At 50.8% G+C, this 6,818-nt stretch overlaps 1 pseudogene; it reads left to right on the top strand.

The window, feature by feature from the left end:
- Positions 1 to 4,414: 4,414 nt before the first annotated feature.
- On the top strand, positions 4,415 to 6,197 carry LOC126517938 (tigger transposable element-derived protein 6-like; annotated as a pseudogene).
- Positions 6,198 to 6,818: the final 621 nt, after the last annotated feature.

The following is a 6,818-nucleotide window of genomic DNA, read 5'->3' on the forward strand; positions in this document are numbered from 1 at the left end:
CGAGCTTCTCAAACAAAACATAAACAGAGCTCATACCTTACATATTGAAAGAAATCCTAGTCTCAAATCGCGAAAATCTGCAAATGTTCAAAAATAAAACAAAACAACACTACTACAGAAGCTCTCTTGGCCTCCCGTTCCCGATTGCTTACGACTGACTCATACTTTCAGTTGCACCCGAGGTGGTCGCGGTTTAAAAGCTACTCTGGCTACGGAGGAACAACAAAAGGGCTGACTCACTATCAGCTCCCCCAAGACGTTACGGTCTCCTGCCAATTTGCGTCCTCGCGCCCCGCTTTGAACATGACCTCGACTGACCGGGTCGCTACTCCCCACCTGGTCTCGTCTTGCCACCTTGCGCTTCTTTGTACTGCACGCTGAGCTTCGAAGAGAACGACGGAACGACGAGGAATTTGACTGCTCCGTGCCCTTTGTCCGCGTCCGTACAGAACAAGCTTCTCGGTCCCCCTTTGACCGGTGGCTTCAACGTTTTCGATGCGTCAACATCGTCAGTGACGACCGCACCTTTTTCCTCGCGCCCTGCCCTTTTGGGTTTCTCGCCATCTTTGGCGGCGCTACATTAGTTACCGTCTTTCGGTCTTTACCGCGCTTCTTATTTCGGCGCTTTCTCTTTGCACTCGCTTTCATGTCGCCTTCTCGTGCCTCGTGCTGGCCGGTACACATTTCGTCGGCCCGGATCGGTCTCTTACCCGCACAGTCTGAGTGATTTACATTTAAATCTACTCTCACTTTGCCTCGACTGGCGGACAGCCCAACCGACTCTGGAACAATGCAGCAGGCTTTACTCGAGTTAGACAACTCGCACTCTTGCGAACTGCCCTCTACTACATTGCCCAGCTCACGCTGTGCATCGGCACACAGCCCGTCGGTATCGATCGCTGTCTCACGCGCACAGTCCGAATGATTAACAACTGAATCATCCATATCTAGGCTATCTAGACTGGTGGAGAGCCGCATCGATCCCTGAACAATGCAGTTGTTCTCTCGTGAGCTACGGAGCTCGCCACCCCGAGAACTATTCTCAACTGCATCGTCCAGTTCGCACTTCACTTCTGCACGCAGATCTGACTCGACATGGGTGCTCGCGTCTGTCAAGTCCGTAGTATCCTGTACCTCGCTAACGACCTCGCTACCATGAGATGCGACGCACACGCGCGGTAACTGGGCCAATTTGTTCGCAGCTGGCCTAGCTGTCTCTACAGTCTTCTGTTGGCACAGCACCTCGTCGCTCTCACTCTGGCCTTTAACGGCCTGTGTTGCCACTAAGGCTTCGTTAGCTGCTAGCACTTCGAGTTCACCTATGAACGTGCTGCTACTCTCACAGGTACTACTCTTCTCGTCGGCTTCTGGCGAAAATCCACTCGATGCTGCCTCATTCTTTCGCTCTGTATTACCTACAGAATTCTCAGACAGCCGTTGTCTCTGGGCCAATAACTGATCACAATACTGTATCTCTTTGATGAGTGCTGCCTTCTCTCTCTCATACTTTTGCTGCGTCCAGCCTACAGATTTCTCAAGCCGCTGTTGACTTCCTGCGTTTAGCTGCTGCGAATCCGGTATCTGTTTCTTTACTGCTGCAATTTCTTTTTCAACCTCCTGCCGTTTTTGCTCACGCTCTTGGCGTTTTCGCTCGCGCTCTTGGCGATTTCGCTCGCGCTCTTGGCGTTTTCGCTCGCGCTCTTGGCGTTCTTGCTTAATTGATTCCTGTTCCTGTCTTTTACCTAGAATTCGTTTGCCCATTTGTTCTATGAATTTCAAATCATTGTTACTTTCTAGAATGGTTTTACGAATTTCTGATTCCTTCAAGTCCTCCTCTACGTTCACCTCGATCTCCTCACACAACCACAACAGGTCAGCTCTCCTCAAACACATTAGGATCATGGTCGCTACTTTAAGCTTTGGCTCTGCTGTCCCACAATACTTGTTGCGATACCCACGCAAATCAAAATACAAGTAAAAGATCCCAGCGAATCAAATCCAAAAACACAGAGAAATTGAAGCCTGGTAAATCTTACAGCCAAAACCAAACGCTTACCCACTGAAGCAGCACCATATCACCAGTCCTTCCCCGCCGTATCCAGTCAGTTGCAAGAGGTGGTCAATCTCAAGTCGCCTCCAACTTGATCAGGATGCCGGTCGGTCACCATGTGCCAACGTCCGTCAGCTGCCGTTGCTGTCTCCCGAGTCGTAGGCCGATCTAGGAGCCGTAGTCGGATCCCTCCGCTGCCATTCAGTTTAAGATTTGTCGGACGGTCCTACCGCTGTCGACCAGATGTAGGAGTCGTCGGACTATCTCGCCGCTGCCACCATTTGAAGGAGATGAAGGTCGTAGACAGGAACTCGGTGAACAGGATTTATTTACATATTAACAGTTTAAGCAGGATACATTGGCAGACTAGCGCGACTCCCATATGGAGCCCGCAAAACTAACATACAGCAAACAGCTTACGAGCACACAGCTCACTACTACATTTCGAGCATGACAGAGCACTCAGCTCCCGACAACGATCACGACACGAGCACACTCTAGCAGCCGGCAAACGCTGCTTATAAGCTCTCCGCTTGTCGTCATAGTTCGACGTCATCGTTCGGCGTGGACGGAGCAGGAATGGTCGGGAAGGTTCGTCCAATCATTGTAAACTTGCCGCCGTTCAGCAGTATCGTTTACGCCCACACACACGCAAACACACAGGTGCGAAGGTCTGGAGCCGACGACAGAGGGGCGCCGTTCCGCAGTATCGTTTACGCCCTCACACACGCAAACACACAGGTGCGAAGGTCTGGAGCCGACGACAGAGGGGCGCCGTTCCGCAGTATCGTTTACGCCCACACACACGCAAACACACAGGTGCGAAGGTCTGGAGCCGATGACAGAGGGGCGCCGTTCCGCAGTATCGTTTACGCCCGCACACACAAAGGCTCCGGAGTCAACGACCGAGGGCTTCGTAGAACTGTGCTCCGTCTCGGGTGGCGCGGCGGAGTACCACATTCCTGAGCTGACCGCGCGCCACGTGGCGGCCGGTCATCCGCAGTTCTCGGAAGGGCTCCCTGTCTGGTGGGCTTGGAACACGTGCAGCGGGCTGAAAGCTGGCACGTTGCCACCCCGTATGGCCATTCTTAACACCGGTGCCATTATCAGTGGTATGAAAATAGATTCGACCAGTATAAACGACATTGCTGCGGCGACACGTACAGCTGTGGTTGGCGGCGCAAGGTGAATTGATGAAGCAGGCAAACTACTGCAGCTGGCGGCGCCAGGGGTGCTGATGACGTTCGGATAATTTTAAGCGTTATCGCTATTTATCGCCTTATCCATCCGCGTCGAACCGTTGTGAACCGTGACCGAACGTACCGGGCCAGCGGCACCGTCGCGCGGACGGGTGCCTTGAAAGCGATCTGCGATGCCGACAAAGAATGCCGACTGCTGATAATTTTCTGTGTTCTCGCTGATTACTTATATAGCGTTGAAGAGAGACACGCGGGCCCGCATGTTGAAAGCGATCTGCGGAAGTGCCCGATTGCGGCGTGTGCTGAGAGCTCCGTAAGGCGCTGTGTTTTCGACGCTTCGTTGGCGTCGAAGTGAGAGCATAGAGAAAGAAATTCTTTCTCTGTGGTGAGAGCAGCGCGACGGTGAATTTGCTGACTGCTGTGGGCGCTACCTCGAAAGCGATCCTTTTACAGGACGGACAGACGGAGGCACAGACGGACGGATGGTTTTTTCGTTGGGTAAGCAAAGAAATGCTTACGCATTTCAAAAGATGGTCCTTAAAACACGAGCACGTCGCACGGACGCACGCAAATACGTAAGACCTAGGAGATGGTGTTCCTCTATATGCTCCCACGGCGAGCAGAGTTGCGCATAACTTTTCCGGCGCCGCTCGCACCGCCATTCGCCGAGCGTGATCACGTGGTGCGAAAACGACGTCAAATGATCAACTGCGCGCTCTGAAGCCAACTTTACGGAAACGGCGCCGACTCGTTTTTGTCAGTGCCATCGAAATTGCAATCAGCGGACCGTCGAACGTTCGTAGCAACGATCGGCTCCGGGTTGCAGGTGCGCTATTCAAGGATATTAAGTTAATTAGTTTGGTGAAGTGCTACGAAGCACATCATTTTGACACTTGTATTCCAGTATGACGGGTTGCAGCGCACCAAACTGCGCAAATCGCACGGAAGGTGGCAAAGCTTGTTTGCGCGGTGCCGTGCGGACGGACGAGACCGGCAGGCTCCGAAAGGGACCAGGATATGCGAGGTCCATTCGCCTTGTTTACAGAGGTGAGTTCGACTTGTTCACACTACAGCGGCATTTATTTCGAGCAACACTCCTGTACACGCTGAAATGCTTACGCCTGGCGTGAGAGGTTGTTCATTTGTGAAATTTTTGGTGTACAGTCCAGCCCACTTATAACAGCCGCAGATATAACGAACGCCCGCTTAGTACGAACGAGGGCGGTGCTACCGTCAAAATATATATTGGGGCAATGGCACAGTGTCTCACATAGAACGAATTGTTGTGGCCTCAACACTTGGTTAGAGCGAACGCGAAGCTGTTGGGCCCCTGTAGTTGACCGAGCCGGCGGTGTTTGGTGCGGTTTCGCTGGACTGCGAACCCGCGGCAGGCGAATTTCGCGCACTTTGTGTTACCCTGACACGACGCGAACACAGAGCGCACAAAGCGTCCCCCGGCGCTCCTTTGCGGGTAAAATAAAGTAAAGAAAGAAAAAGCGACCAGCAAAAGCAAAAAGCAATGCAACCTGCAAAATTCAGCCGCTGGATATGGGCATCATTCATGCGTTCAAGGTGTGCTACCGGCGGCGCGTCAGCCAACGCTTGTTGATCGCGATTGATGCTGCCATGCCAGTTCGCATCAGCTTGCTTGCCGCCGTGGACATCTTGAAAGCGGCGTGGATGGAACTTACCGCGGAGTGCATAGAAAAGTGCTTCCGCAAGGTGGGTTTTATGGGCCCAGGCACCGAGGACGCCATAGATCACCCACCGGAAGGCCGGTCGCACGAGGACTTGTGGCAACGCGTCGTTGAGACGCAGCTGGCCGGACCTGACGTTGCCTGGGACGATTTCGTTTCTGCTGATGACGACGCCGACATTGCGGAGCCATGCACTGACGAAGCTATTGTGCGTGAAGTGCGAGCCTTCCTGACTGCCCAGAGACCGACGAGGACGATGACGAGGATGCTGCTCTACCGCCGGTTGCTGTGAACGCTTCAACCGCGATCGGTTACACCGCGTCGCTTAAGGAACTCGTGTGCAGCAGAGGCCTTGGCGATGAACATATTACCGCGCTGGAAAAATTAGAAACGGCAGTGATGCGATCAGCTTTGAAGAAGCAGACATGCATCACGGGCTTTTTTCAAAAATAAAGTGAACTTTCGTCTCGCTTGCTCTTTTTTCCCGTATTATAGGTGGTCCACTTAGTACGAACTTTGGATACAACGAACAAATGCCACGTGACGATCAAGTTCGTTATATGTGGGCTGGACTGTATATGTGCAGCGCGACACAGACGCGGTACAAAGAAAGTACGACACGTCTGTGTCACGCTGCACATATACGCCTAGAATGTTCACTTACCAACTCGCTCAATTCGCTTTGTCGCTTGTAAGATTGTTTGACTATGCGTCTCCAGAAAAGTGTGCTCAGAACAGAGTAAAAATACTAGCAGCTACAATTTGCCCGTGCACCCTGGCTTTTCCCTGCTCCATTAAAAAAAAAAAGTGTCGGCGTCCTGATTTTTCATGTAAAGTCGATTGATGGGCTGGTGTTCATTGTTTTGTAGTAAGCGAGAACACCGTGCGCTCCCGCTTATGAGACAGCTGCGATAGCTTCAGCTATTACCGCCAGCTGCTAGTTGCTTGTTCGATCAGCCTTAGTCGACGTGAGGAATGTGAAATTATTTTGTACGTTTAATAAGCGCTGTTTTATAGTAAATTAACTTGAGTAGTATGAAGAGATAAAGAAAAAATGTGCTGTCATATTGCTGCATTACAGTCTGCAATGTGTCAATAATTACTTTACCAGTTTGTCATCTTATATGATTAGTCCAGTAAAAATAACCTATTGTTACTCTTAATAACTTGTTGCCTTTCTAGTGGCTTTGAATTCTGCCCCCCAAGGCTCCAAGATCCAGCGCTCATACCCTGCTGCCACTATAGCCATTGCTCATCCATTCCTTTGTACGAAATAAATTTGATCTAGAAGCTCATGCATCTTGAATCTTTTTCCACTTGCAGATTTGCTGCTACGAAGCAGCTGTTAAGTTTGCGGTATGAATCGCAAAAATGGGCTTTGCATAAGATGTGCGCGTGTGAACATTTGAAATGCGTTTAAATTTACGTGTCTGCACCGCATATATCGAGAACATGCTGCTGCTGTGAACGACGTTTAGTGACGAATGACGGTCAATGGTCACGGACATAATTGCAGGCACGATAGTTTTGTTGGCGACATTCATTATTCGTTTCGTTTCAGCAGCCAAGATGTGCTCACATAATTGTCTATACCACACGTGTGTGAAGTTTTCTTTAAACACCCTCTAAAACATTTCATGCCGTCCGCCTCCGCGAGAAAACTTCATATGCATGCTGAAAAACATTGCACCACTTTTTGTTGCAAGGTAATGCGCATTTCCACGCGGACTTTTGAGCTGTTCGAGCCACTGGCGTAGTCAGGATTTTATTTCGAGGTATCGAGGGGGGTCCTATTCTTTATGTCTACATTCGTGCGTGTGTTTGTATATGTGCTTTTGTATATATGCACACCCAAACAAAATTTCGGGGGTT

Source organism: Dermacentor andersoni, chromosome 11 (assembly GCF_023375885.2).
Source record: "Dermacentor andersoni chromosome 11, qqDerAnde1_hic_scaffold, whole genome shotgun sequence".
Lineage (NCBI taxonomy): Eukaryota > Metazoa > Arthropoda > Arachnida > Ixodida > Ixodidae > Dermacentor > Dermacentor andersoni.